The sequence below is a fragment of the Bubalus kerabau genome, chromosome 20 (genome assembly GCF_029407905.1).
Source record: "Bubalus kerabau isolate K-KA32 ecotype Philippines breed swamp buffalo chromosome 20, PCC_UOA_SB_1v2, whole genome shotgun sequence".
NCBI lineage: Eukaryota > Metazoa > Chordata > Mammalia > Artiodactyla > Bovidae > Bubalus > Bubalus kerabau.
In genome coordinates this window covers 32,004,817-32,019,643 of record NC_073643.1, presented here as the reverse complement: position 1 = coordinate 32,019,643, position 14,827 = coordinate 32,004,817, and the positions used below count along the sequence as shown (strand labels likewise).

Sequence of the window (14,827 nt, the reverse complement as noted above, 5' to 3'; positions counted from 1 at the left end):
TTCCTGGAAACTTTCTTTTCCCTCAAATATGCCCTTGACTCACAATATCTTTAACAATATCATGAAATTGGGAAAAATTATTCTATCCAAATTCAAACATTTTCAGGTTATGGGTGTAAGCATATTCATCATAAAGACATAAGCCAGGAGAAAAATAATTTATGCTTACAGATAAATTATAAATTTATCTGAATACATAAATTCGAATAAAACAATGAAAACCTACTAATTAAGTCCATTTTTGGAGCTGTAGGGATAACTCAATTCTCAAGGTAAATATTTTCTATTTTCAACCACTTTTTCAGCTTTAATCTTTAGTTTCATGAGAAACTTTTGCTACCAGCATGAAATGAGTCCAGCACCTGGCATGGATTTGAACAAGCAACACTCTGGTCTGAGATCTTGTAGGGATCACAGACAGTACACAATGTACATACAACTCAGCCGCCGAGGCACAGATGAAACAGCCCACACAACAGGAAACACTGGCTGGATGACCCTTTGCAGAAAAAAGTTGCAGATCCCTGAAACAGATGAAGATTGGGAAACTGGGAAGTGCTTTGCCAAAAAGTACTCTAGGTATGCCTTGATAACCTTAATTACTGGTTGGAATCACCCCTTCCCATCCTGGGACATCTGAAAGGTACTATATCCTCCTTGGAGGACAATTAGGAGCTTACCACACAGTTTAAATTAAACAACAAAGATGTTGAAATGAGGCAAGCTGGTTGGACTTTTCAGTCCAAATGAAATGTGCCAGAACGCAACTAGAAAAATAAATTCCTACTTTCATAATACCTTCTAGAACCCCCAAGCCCTGAGTAAGATTAAAAACAAGACCAATCTAAGAATCTTCACATTATGAAAGTTTCACAAAAAACCTTGCTCAACTAAAAAGTAAAGAAGTCTGTATCTTACAAATTCATAAACTTTAAGTTAACAAGATCTAAACAAAGGCTTTGTGCAACCAGGATGGCAAGTAACCTGTTTTAACACTGACACAAATCTACTTAAGACAAATGGAAATACCACTGGACAAGATTCAAAAATAAAATGAAGACACTTGCTCCTTAAGAAACATCAGACTTAAAAATGACCTGCAAGATGAACTTGAGTGAGGTGACCCTTGCCTTCAATGGGGAGATACTTTGGGTATCAAAAAAAAAACCAAAAAACCAAATATGTAGCCTCCATAACCATTTTAACCAGAGTGGTTTGTTTTTTTTTTGTTGTTTTTTTTTTAACCACTGCTCCCAAAAGTGAGTTTGAGAAAATTTAATTTAGCTTTAATTCATCAACCTACATTAGTCTCTCTGAAAACTTCTAATTTTAAAATCAAGTACTCATTTGATTTTCAAGTAAGGTCAAGAGAACAAGGCAGCTGAGCACTGACATCACAGGGACATGCCCCACGCCACACGGCAGTTACATCAACACGACGCGTTGCTATGGTGCCTGACTATTAATTTCTGAAAGAAGGTGATTATAAAGCCGCCAGATGAACATCCATCGGATGACACCACTTCAGCACAAAACACTGACATGCGTTACTCCTGTTTGCAGCATGTTAATTTTATGAATCACCACTTTTGTGATGTGAATATTCCTTCCTGACTTCAAAACTACCAAGTCAACTACCAAAAAAAAAAAAAAAAAAAAGGAGGTTAACTCCCATAAACAGGGGAAAAGTTTGATAATATTTAGAGGGAAAATGTGACTATGTGAACCATTTCTTAAGAGTAATCTTTTCTTTAAAGGCCTCCAAAAATACGCTACATATGTACTTACACAAATAAATACATGCAAATTTGATAATTAGGAGATCTGAAAAGAACTGAATTAAGATGCCGAGAAGGCAGTAGATAGAGTCCTTAACGTAATTCCACTAATTATATTTGCATTTACCTTTTTTGGCTTCTGCAAAGCAATCTTCTGTTACAGTCACCTCAAAAGGTCACTTCTTACCCTGAAAACAAAAGAGAATATCAAAAATCTGAATGTCGAGACAAAGCAGCAACCACCTATTTGCCTGGGAGAGACGCAAGATAAACAACGAAAGAACTTAATTTTATTTAATGGCAAAAGACACTTAGAGTTAATAAAAATCAGTGCCAAGACCTCCACTTACCAGACCATGTGCCTTTGAGCTCTTCAAGACAATAACAACAACTTGGATGTTGGAAAAGTCAAGGTGAAACATTTCACATTTTGCTTACGAACTCTTTCTCATCTTGTTGGTCTATCCATTTATTTCATGTGGAATAACCTGTGAGTCATAGGCCTTTGCTTTGGGAAACCAGACTGCTACTTGAACCTGCCTCTGTTTGGTTAACATTCACAACATCTCTAATTCATTAAAACAGACCCTCCCCCCGCCACCCACCCACCCTTGCAAGTGAGTTAGTTCTTATAGATAAGATGCTTTATGCCACTCTGGACCTTTCAAAATGAATAAAAGCACCACAATTTTCAGCTTGGGGAGGGGTTTGGGGGGTCATCAGTGGGTGAAAGCTGTTCTCACAATGTTTTCCACTTACAATATATCTACCAGATCTACTCAGTTCAATAAAAACGGTTCATGTCAGATGAAATAAACAATTCAAATCAAGTTTCCTAAAACACAAAGAAAGCACAGAAGACATCTAACTCCTGCATCTGCATACTCCCTTATGCAAAACAGTGTATAATCCTTTAAGAAACATTACAAGCTGCCTCTTTCTGCCCATGTAACTGGGATCAACATATGGCACAAGTGAAAAGAAAAACATTTGTTTATTAATTTAGATCAAGTTACTAACAGGGTACAGGATTCATTCCACATCAATTGACCAAATGCTCATATAATTTTTTTTAAGATGGTGAAATCATACCATTCTTTTACTGAAATGTTAATATCCTTTTGCTTACTCTTCAGAACAATATGTAATGAAGTAGTTTAAATTTTATACAGAATATATCTCTGCTCATCGCTCGGCTGTTGGCCCTGAATGTAGAAAGGCAAACATCATTGAGAAGAGTTAAATCCTATTTCACTAGGGCTAAAAATTTGAAAGTGGTACTTTGGTGTGTACTATCTTTCAGGAATTGATCGGAGGCCAATTTATGACATTTCCACAAGCAAGTGTATGCAGATTCTTGCCATTAAGATTGGGAAAAAATGCAGGCTCTGAGTGAAATCATAATTTTCATGTTTACTGTAAGAGGAAATTGGAGGTTTTCACCATAAATGTTCACCATTTGGGTGGGGGAAAACCCTAAGCTCTGGGACTTGAAATTACTATTTTGCAACCTGCCCCAAATCTTTTTGTTTTGACACAAAACAATTCAAATTGAAAATGAAAATCGTGTGCTTTACTGCTGAGGTGTGTCACCAGGGATTGGTTTCTCCAGGGATGAGAACTTGGTTAGAGGGCAAACGGTGATTTAAAAAAAAGAGAGAAAGCAGTGATGGTCCGGTCCTCGAGGTAATGCTGTGATCTACAGAGCCCCACCCCACGCCAATAAGAAGAGCTCATTAGACAAGAGGCAAGGAGACCATCTCTCACAAGAGCAATTTCCACTTCCACCACTCATCAGATCTTAAATGGAAAGTAAGTGAACTCTGGCAGACCCTACTCAATTCAAGGCAAGAATGCCCTTCTCCCTCCCTTTTACTTGAGATGTTCTCCAACGTGTGCACTCTAAACTAATTTTCATGTTTGTCTATTAAGTTGCACCTATTTTTGCATGTTTGGCAGTTGGGTCTCTAGTATCAGACTTTGCAATGCAGATAAGATTGCACTGCAAAGATTATATAGGCCTGGTGTCCATGGGATTTTCCAGGCAAGAGTACTGGAGTGGGTTGCCATTGCCTCCTCCGGTACCTTATTAAAATTTAATTTTAAAAACTGCTGAAAATGCCTACTTTGAATAAAGTTATCTCGAGTGTTGTATTCAAACCTGCAGAACATTTCCAGGTAAGTACTGAGTCTGCTTCTCTACTTGCCTATCTACACAGATGGGTAAGTGAACACAGAGCCAAGGCATACGCTGGTTCCCCCTCACAGATCTGTAATGTTTCCCCAGAGGAAACAAAAGTTAATAATAACAATATCATGCAATTGACCCTCCCTCTTGTAATCACTAAAGTAATATAAATTTGGCTACATTTAATTTTTACTTAGACACAAAAAAACTGGGAGTGGAATACAAACCCTATTTTCCTCCATTTTGAAGTTCCAAAAATTTTAATATGTATTGTACATTTGACCACGCATTAATTTATTTCTGTTGATTTTAGTTTTTAGTATACATTAGCAAAGTAATCTAAAAGATATTTTTCCAGCTTTGCTGAGAAAAGATTAATAGTTCAACAGCTGTTTGCCATCATGCTAAATTAAATGAAATATGTCAATATAACAGACAAGAAAATTAGGGAGTAGTACTGGGGTCTGAGTCTGTATCATTACTAGCCTAGAAGAATCAGACATCAACAACTAGGAGAAAAATCTGTATTTCATTTTTTCAAAAACATAAAACTTCCGTTTCCAAAACTGCTATTTAAAAAAAAAACAACAACACTATGCCTCATTAAATATATCAAATACATATCTGCATGTTTACCAGCAGCACAGGCACCAAAACTAAAATAAAATTATTAGGTAATGCTTTTAAGTTTAAAAAAAAGAGAGATAAAAGAAAAATATTGCCCTCCAGCCCACTTGTCAGCTCTCAAAAGAGTCAGAAAAATAAATTTCATTTTTTTCTTTTCCCCTCTTTCTCAAGTTCCCTATTAATTTTAGGTTTTTAAAAGTGAACCAGGAATACAGTAAATAGAAATTACTCTTTTTTTTCCATGTCATTCTCCATACAGGCAAGATCCTGTGACAACAGAAACTGTTCAAAGTGTGGTTTCTTAACTACTGTATGCGGTAATGTATTTACCTAAAGTTGTTTGATGACCATAAAGACCTTGACCAAAACATGACTTTTCAGCTGAGGTCTCTAGAAGACTAATGCACCTTCTTCTTCCTCTACCTCCCCAATTCCCCCCTATTTCTCCATTAGGAATTTTACTCTGTAGGCCCCCTTTTAATACAGTGCTTCAATTGCATAATTTATATGAGTATATCTGACCCCTAATTTAACAAATGTGATTTTGCCAATTGGTAGAGCCTCGCTGGAACAGAGGTACAGGTAAACGTGGACGTGTGATTTTATTTCACAGGAAGCTAAATGAACAGCACATGCTCTATGCTTTCCCATTAAAAATATTTATCCTTCTTCTTTCATGGAAGCTCAAGGAAATGATATGCATCAGGATTTCAGCATTGTATTTATTTTGTACAAGTGTACAAGAGACTGTGAAAGACAGCCACTGTATTTCATTTCAACCTTCAATCCAGTGACTGCCAGTTGAGAACCTACTGTGTGCCGGTGTCCCTGAGATGCAGGGATAGCAAACACCAGCTCCTGCCCCATGATGAAGGTGGCAGTTAGGAGTTTCACCTCTGGTTAGAGCAACCTCCTCTTGAAGTCCAGAAGCATGTTTCAAACCTTCCATCCTTCCAGATATCTCCATGAAATGACATATACTTCATTTGAGAAAACAGAAAGTCTCAAGGGGCCTATTTCCAAGAGATTACTGGTCTCTTTAACCCGTAAATCTTAACTCATGTGGGCTTTTCTGTCTTGCTTTTCAAAGATGTCCTAGAATAACAGAGCTATCTCAGTACAAACTCGACTAGCTGAAAAATGATAACACAAGGGTCACTTCACTTTTTTGCATTCAAGACAAGAAAATCCACTTAGAAAACAATCTCAAAGTGTTTCTGCACCCCCCTCCTGCTTTAAATATTTCAAATACTGAGTCACATTTACAGAAAGAAAGAGGGAAGAAAGAGGGAAAGAAAAGTGAGCAATGAAGGAAGAAAAGAAGGGAGGAAAAACAGGGAGAGTAAACCAAGGGGAAAAAGGAAGGAGTAAAATTAGAAAAGATAAACTACTGTGTAGCAGAGATCTCCAGGACCAGAGGCGACCTTGGCCATCACCCAGGTTTGCTGGTTTACAAGGACCACGTCCTTTCTTCTTCTCTCTGTCAAAGAAATCTACCACTGTGGCTCCATCACTACCCATTGTCCCTTCCTATTGCTGTGAGGAACATTTTATTTCCTTTCTTCCCACCATCTGGAACCCTCAACTAAATCAGAGGGACTGACTTTTGGGTCCATTCTCATAAGAAAAATCTAAAATACTCTATATGAAGTAAGCCACATGGCGCAGGCGAACCTGGCGAGGCTTGCCCGTGAAATGACTTCAGGCTGGCAGCCCCCCAGCAACTCCACGTTGGCCCATCTGATTTAGAAAAAACCACTCTCTTAACCTTAAAGGAAAGTAAAACCCTGGTCATGGTCATGTGAAAATATTTTATAGGTATCCTTTAGCAGGCTTTAAATGTTGAAACCTAAAAACAATATTTGCTGTTTTCTCTTTGAAGCTCTAACAAAGCCTTTGTTTTAGATTTACCTTGAGTGTGTGCAATAAGAGTTAATAATCAAATCCATCCCAACCCCCACAAATGTTAAACAAAAAGATAAAAGAAATGCAAATAGCTATTGTCATGGAAAGTTAAAGTACCTGTCTGTATTTTTAAGTGAAAACTATTATCTCTATCAATCAAAATTTAAGAATACAATAGCGCTAATCACAGAAGGTGCTCTGACGGAGTTACTTTTCCTCATTTAAAAAAGTATTTTTCCCCTTAAAAACAGAGCATAAAAGTCATATACTTACAATTAGATAAGGTATTTGTAATTTTATTATTAAAAACCTTCAGCAGCCTCACTGTTAATAAATGTTTCTAAGTCTCGAGACTGATTTGTACCTATGAAGATCCAAGTCCCTACATATTTTAATAAGGTTGATGAAATTTTATTTAAATTCTCAGTTTCCAACCTGCGGGGGAACAGCACACTCTTCTGTTGAAAAGAGTTACTCAGACAGAGGCAACAGTTAACTGGCAATGAAGACTCCTTTCCAACCCTGGACACAATTCCTAGTCTCTGAAATATCTTTACATAGGACATATCTTCCCTTGGACGGCTCATCCTTCTTAACTGTGGCAATTTATTTTTGAAATTATCACACGATTTCTACCACCATTCCCCAGAATGATCAAAGGGCACAGTGTATGCCTTTTTCTTTTTCTTAATTCACTTTTAAAAAGACTGGATGAGACTCTGAATATCGTGCTTTCTAAAGACAGTACAGGAACAAAAACTAGCAAGACCCCAGATAGTAAAACAAACAGCTCAAGATTAAAATTCCTAGAGCAAACAGTTAAGCCAGGATGCCATTATGCAGGCTAAGCCTGGATGGATGTCTCCTCCACTGTGGGGCCAAGAGGCTGTCATCTTCCCCCCAGCAAGATCAGATTTCCTTCCCTCCCAACCGCCTCTCTGAGCAGCACGGCCAACATCTCCAGTGTGCTATTAATATCAATGAAGAGCCGATTCGATTTCCACTGAAGAAAACCCTTCCTATTCCGGCACAGACCTTCGGGGAGGACCCTGGCCCGGGTATAGACAATACAGTGGCAGAGTTTCACTGCTTTCTTACAGTTCGGTCTTGCACACTGTTTGAAAGCTTTTAGCAAACAATGGCAGCATTATCTCCAGGATAGTTACAAAACAGGATTAGGACAAAGAATAATAAAGCTGTTCTCTCTCTCTCTCTCTTTCTCTCTCTCCCATTTTTCTCCCCCCACCCCAACCCCTAGTTCCCAAGAGCCTCTCTCTGCCAGTCGAACATTTCAGCCACATTTCCTAGGAGGCACCTGTACTTGTCTATTTCAACACCGCCAACAACTGACAAACGGCCCAGGAACCAGGATCAGAAAAGCGGCAAAGTAGCCTCTCAACATTTGGAAAACGAAACAAAAGTATGAGCCTTGGCTTCGCACACACTTACCCGTTCATGGTGAGGAAGGGAAGCTTTAAGGGGCCGGAGAGGCAATTTTCACACAACGGAAGAAAGTTGAGAGTTGGTGAAGGAGAAAGTGCAGGCGCTGGGAAGCCTGCGGGCTCCCGGGGCTCCAGGGCTGGCGGCAGTGTGAGCAGGGACTGAAGGTATGTGGGCTAAACACAACAAAAGCCACTGCCTTACTCTAGATTAAATATGCAGGAAGAGGCCCCTTTGCATAAACACAAACACTCAGCAAATGAATAACTGGCTCAATCAGACGCCCGCTGTGCCTTCTACCTGTCCTCTCTCTGACAGGAGACACCGCCTGTTCCAAGGGGACAAGGACTAAACAGGAGACAGTTAAATGTTCTGTTGCTATAATAACAATTAAAATGAATTGCATTCATTAGTAATTAAGAACTCACCCCCAGGTGGGGGGGTATGGGGCTGGGCTGGGGTGGGGTGGGGGGAATGCAGGGTTATTTTATCTCCAGCTACTCCAAAAAGAACTTGGCTTAAGACACAGCAGTGGAGTTCTACTGTAGCTTACATTTAGGTCTCTAATACTCAACGAGAGGTTTAAATAATCAACATATTTTTCAGCCACCTTCAGTTTAAACCTTCAGTTTAAGGTCAGAAATACACCTCTTGTTTCTCTGATTTGCCCCATTATAAACCAATCCTTGTGAGTCTGTACCTACAGAAAAATCTGTCTCATCTATGTATAAATATTTTCATATATAAAATATATACATACATACACAAATATGTACAGGCATATACACATATATACTATCACATATAATATTCATTCATATCTAATTAAAGAGAAAAAACCAAAAAAGAAAAAGTATCCCTTTACACTGTTTATAGTTCACTAATGATTTAAGAAAAATAATTTGAGTCTTCCAAAATACACCCCAAACGTCTGCCTTTCAAATGTCATCAATCCATGACCACTCATTTAAAAACATTACCCATATATTAGAAAGAATGCTTTTAACTGAGTGGCCTCAACCACTTATAATTTCAATTAAATAACATAATTACAGTCAACAATTTTCTCCATTTCGGCAGAAAATATGCCATACCTCAACATAATTTGTCCTTAGAACCGAGGAATTTAAACATGAGGAAAAACATGCGGGCGCTAGGAATTCACTACTGCATTTTCTCAGCTTATGGAGTTAACTCGCACTCACCTCTAACCTCTGACTGCATGTTCCAGCTACGTGTTGGTCTTAGTAACTTAATTATTTTTTAATAACTTTTGCAGTATTAAATGATTTCGATTGAGACATAAATAAGATTATGTTCGCCTACTTCCTTTTAATGCCACACATGACTTTGGGGGCAAATCTAACACTGCTGTTCTATAGGATGTATCTATATTATTATTGGACCAAAAAGAGGGTAGGTCACAGATTTTTCAGAGCCTCGGAGGATGCACCATAATTATGCCAGCTAAGGGAAATAACAAAGTGGCTTTCTATTTTCAAAGTGAGTTTTATTTTACTAACACCACGCTGTTTCCTAGCTATATCATTCTGCCCCAAAAGGAAGAGAATATTACTGAAAAGATTTTTAAAAATTGTGTCACAAACCAAAAAGCCAGTCTTAAACATATATTACAGTATAACACAAACAGAAAATCTAAAAATTCCCAAAGCCCCCCAAAATAAAACAGATTCTTTAGGAGGGGGTCCCAAGGAAACTAAAGATGCTATTCCTTTTCCTGTTTTGTCTTGAAATGACCTTCCAAGTCAGGTGTTAGATAACCCACTTTCATAGACGATAGCGATCTAACCTTGATGCAAATAAACCATAGAACAAAATTTAATCAGTATATCACTGTGAGAAAAGCCTTTGTCCATCCCAATGGAGCTTCTAATGACTGTTTTGGCAGTTCTGGCGGGTAGTTATGCTTCCCAGCTCATCTATATCTCATACTGGTTGAGCAAGCTAATGGAAATGCTGTTAGTGGAATCCAATATTAATGCTCTGTATCGTGCAAACCTGGATGCAACTGAATATATTATACAATTATAGGTAGTATCTAATTCCATAGGTATTAGATACTGTCCTCGAAATTAATATTTTAATGAGGACAGTGAAATAAAGACGACAGTCCAGGTAAGGGATCCATGCATTGTGGCCCCAGCTAAGCTCTTTGCCGCCACAGTGCTGGATCCCCGAGCAAACAACACAGACGTAGGGACTGTGACAAAGATCCGTATGCAAGCTTCAGATGCTGAGTGACACATACTGATGCACAGAGTCAAAGATGTCATCCTCACACCAGTGCCACTCACTGTAAGCTTGAGAGAGAAAGAAGAGGGGAAAATGGGGGACGGGGGAGGAGTTGCAGTCAGACCTCCAGAAAATAAACAGGGTGTACAGTTTCAAAGGCTGCAGACACAGACATTTCATTGTTCAAGCCAATTATCAGTAGAAAATAATAACAACAGATGGATTCAGAGTCACTGACTTTTCATATGCACTTCATCTCGGCGGAACAGATGATGAAACGCGAGAGCTATCTCAAAAAGGCAAAACATCTTTCAGTAAAAGAACTCTACGGTCCAGATGGGGACCTTCTAAGGCTGCTGATTATCTTCTTATAATGTTGTAAGATAGACTTACTAAAACATTTCAAGAACTGATCAGATATGATGCGTACAATGGCTTCATTATTGGAAGGAGTTGCCTCAGACTTATGACTAAACCAGGCAGAGATTTCAATAAGGTTAAGACTCTAAGTTTCCTGTTTTCTCATTGGGGACCACAGGTTCCAACTAAAAACTGGAAATTTGTGCACAACAGGAGAATAAACCATCGCCCAAGGATCCCACATTTGTGCTCTTCTCTTGTTTGAGCAGAAGGAAAAGAAAAAAAGAGAGAGAGACAAACTGGGACTGTGAAAAGGACATTAAATTATTCTGAAGCATTCCATCACAATGGGAAAAAAGAGCTCCAAAGCAATTCCTTATTAAAAGCATTCAGTGATAAAATATCATCCTTTACTTACATTTAGAACATCTTAAATATTCCTTGCCACTGGTGACTGCAAAATATAATTTGCTTTCAGTAGGAAATAAATATAAATTTCAATGATGGTGTGAAAAACAGTTGCAATAAATGCCAAGCAAACACGAAGGCAAAAACCCACCAACCAACTCCACAGCATTCCCACTTAACTTAAATATCACCGAGTCAGACCTGCAGATAAAATACAATAGGCAAACCACAACCTGGCAACCTGCTACAAGAGAAAAAGTTAAAATCTCTCATCAGATAAACCTCATTCCTGGAATAACATGTAGCTGCACTGTCTGCATCCATCCGCCTGCCATCAGTTCTACCTTCCTGATTTTGCAAAAATCTCTGAATGGAACTAAAATATGGTTGAAGTCACTGTGCTAAGAAAAAAGAAGAGTTAATCTAATTATTTACTAACACACTTAACATTTAAAAATATTTTTATGAACACACTGTTGACTTCACAAGTTTATAATGTAAGTAAAAAAAAAAAAATTAAGAGCAAGGCTTTTCTTTCAAAGGACTCTGACAAAAGTAAATTCGTAGCAGAACATACAAGCATGAAGAAAATATCGCCAAGGGCCAAATTCTGCAACTGCTTTAAGAAGCAAACAAGAACACAAAAGATGTGTAATGCAACCATCTGGCTCGCCTCATACTTTATCAATGCCTCAACTTTCTCCCCCACCCCCTTAGCCAGCCCACACCAATGCCACAAAACCAAATGGCTTCACTTATGTTTCCTGCATGGCAAATTTACACAATGCACTCAGAATACAAAAGTTGGTTTTTACACATAAACTAGTGTCTTAACATTTGTCCTCACTTGAATGATTTTGTTATTACTTATTCAGTGCAGGCCTTCTTCAAAAAAACATGCAGAACCTCACTGTGATAAAGATGTCCACACCTGGATCCACCGGTTTAGGCTCAGAAGAATCCCCCAGAGAAACCCTCATCTCCACTATTTTGTGTTTTCTATGATAATCAGATACTAGATATAGACATCTGAAAAAAAGAACTCTAAAAATATCACAATTAAATCTTTACTTCTTTTCCCTTTTTGCTCTACATTGAAGGATGTCTCCCTAATTGATTATTTGAGATAACCAGACTCGCTTTTAGTCACTGTACTTGAATGTCAGCATGCCCATTGCAATCTTTCCTTATTCTTTCAGCTCATTCTACACTTACTGAGCAACTACAGTCGTGTCAGGAGCTGGCTGGACAATGAGTGACTTAAATTGCCATTATCCCATATGATAATAGAGACTGCCTGCTACATGAAACCAAGAATGCCACATTTTATAAAAAATCTTTCACACCAGGTAGGCTGAAGCATTGTATTTACGTACATACTTATCTGGGCAGGCAGATACACTACATTTGAGAAGTTGCGGCACATCTCTAAGTATCCAATTGCTTTCAAAGGAAGGAATTAAGACTTTCAACAAATCACTTTTGGGTAAAATCAATACAGGCCAACATAACTGATTCTCACAAACAGGCAACAATTAAAAATCACAATAATTAGGAAAGGGTCAGCCTCACAGGCCAACTCCCCTCTCTGCTATTCCGCAGGGGCAGGCCCCAGGCAGGGATCCTGGGCCAGGAAGGAGCTCTTGGCCAGAATTAAGACGTGCATGGCGGGGGCCACATCTGGTTTATTTCTGCTTTCTTGCTGACAATGGGTTTTCCCCTGCGTCCCTCTCCACGTTCCAGGATAAGAAGGCCTCGGCTATTTTCTCAAGGGACTGATTTTCGGTTCCCTTGTGGGTTCTGTCTGGGACCACAGAGGCTCCTGGTCTGGACAGCCCTGGTAATCTTAGGACACACACAGCGAATCCAGCCACTGGGTGAGGGATTCCGCTAATTATTTAAACCTGCAGTCACGTCTGGCCACCGGTTGGCAGATGCGGCTTGTGGCTGCCTACCAGGCCTTAGGTTAGCACAGCTGGAGCCAGATGACAAGCTCTCGAAGACATTCTTCTCGTGGCCACATCTGGCTCCTGGCGGCTTCCATCTGCGGTGAAACATTTTGTTTGGTTTTTCTGGGAAAGTTTAGGCAATAGATAAAATCAGTCAGATTAATCTTGACTGCATGCATTTCAGTTTGGGACAAAATATCAGAATATAAACTCCATGAAGGCAAGGACTTCATCTGTCTTGCGTGTCGTATTTTAGTAGAAAACAGAGTAACACATGGTCATTGTTCAATAAATACATATGGAATCAACACTATGAATCAGCATGTAAGTTGCATGAAAACAATCCTGTACTTCAATCCAGCACCTCTATCCTTCTATTGTACGTATAGCGGTAAACACTCTGGGTGCACGTAGCAAAGACCCTCAAAGTGGCTCCAAAGTTGTATTTTACTGCAGGCACACTGACTGGGGGAGAAAGACACTCAAGGGTGAACCTGCTCACACAGTCACTAAGGGTGGGAAGACCTCCCAGAGATCTTTCCTTGAAAATAACCCCTCTCTCAGTATTCACCCACACCCTGACTTTATTAGCCCTTAAACTACAAAACTTGGCAGCTCTGTGCCCACAGTGCTTACAAGTGACCCGAAAGTAGAAACTTACCTTTTGGCCATCAGAGAAATGCCAAACGATGAGGCAACTTTCCCTGGCTCCTTTTCATTCCATTTCCTTTCCCATGCCACTCTTCCTGAATTTTCTGACATTCGCAGGTCCCAGATCCCTTCTATATTCAACTTTGACTCATCTTTTTTTTTTCTTTTTTAAAGGTGTTTTTAAAATCAGTATAAGGCTTAAATTATGTACAACAAAATTCACCAGTTTTATGTGTACGATTTCATTAGTCTTGACAAAAGCATACAATTTTGTAATCACCACTGCAATGTTACTGACATAGAACTTTCCCATTTTACAAAGCTCACCATCTATCTGCGCCCACTAGAAATAGACTCAGAAATGCTGGTATAATTTAGAGCCCTACAAGGCTCACCCTCTCAGCTCCTTAGCTGGAAAGGATTCTGACACATATAGGACGCTGTGTTAATACTGATGCTAGGAAACCTTTCATCCTCACGATAGTAAAGCTCTGCTGAATGCCCCCAGAACCCGACAAAGGAGGAGGACATTTGGGAGGAGTTTGGCCTGGGTGCTTACATGTGATGCTCCTTCCCCAATACAGCAAGTTAACTTTCCTAAAACAAGAATGGCTGAAACAGGCAGATGACTTTGACAAGCTCAGCATATGGTCTTCAACGAAGCAAAGCTACTCAGAAGGGCACTGGCTGAAGCTGCTGCCTGAACCCCCTCCGGCTCCCATTTCTGTCACGGAAAGCAGCAGCGGTGGGGTGGGGGGTGGGGGGTCTTCTCGCCTCAGTCTAAGTGTCTGAAAGAAGCTCTAAGTCCACCCTGGGGAACTGGGGATTCTCATTACCTGGAGAAGGAACAGCTCACCTTGTAAAAAGGTGAACCAGGGACACCCCTGGAATACCCCTAAAATACCTCTCCTCCCTTGTTCTAGATTTTTGCAATGACTTTAAAAGGGAGAGAACACCTTTCCACAACCCCACAATCACAAGGAGAGTTGAAGACAATCAAGGGAGAAGCAACACAACAGGATGCAAAAGATACCCAGTGGTCCTTAGCTAAAAAGAGGCTATACTGTTAAAAACAACCAAAAGAAAACAGAAAAAACAACAACAACAACAATTAAACTAGGGGAAAACCTTGGTGATAGTAGTGGGGGGTCAGGGTAAAGGTGGCAAGGCTCAGGATGTACAAGATGAGTATCTTTATTTCTTAATGCTTCCTTGGGCTGTTTCAGTTAAGACCCAGTATTCTACAGAATAGTGCTCCACAGTACTAT

At 39.4% G+C, this 14,827-nt stretch overlaps 1 protein-coding gene across 22 annotated transcripts in view; it reads right to left on the bottom strand.

Annotated features, from left to right (window-relative positions):
* The window catches only part of FOXP1 (forkhead box P1), a 714,382-nt gene that overhangs the window by 336,911 nt on the left and 362,644 nt on the right, over positions 1 to 14,827 (bottom strand). For all 22 annotated transcript variants that reach the window (XR_008705966.1, XM_055557294.1, XM_055557289.1 and 19 more), the window contains one exon: positions 1,906 to 1,966. The gene's annotated coding sequence lies outside the window, so the exon portion shown is untranslated. The remainder of the gene's footprint in view (positions 1 to 1,905; positions 1,967 to 14,827) is intronic.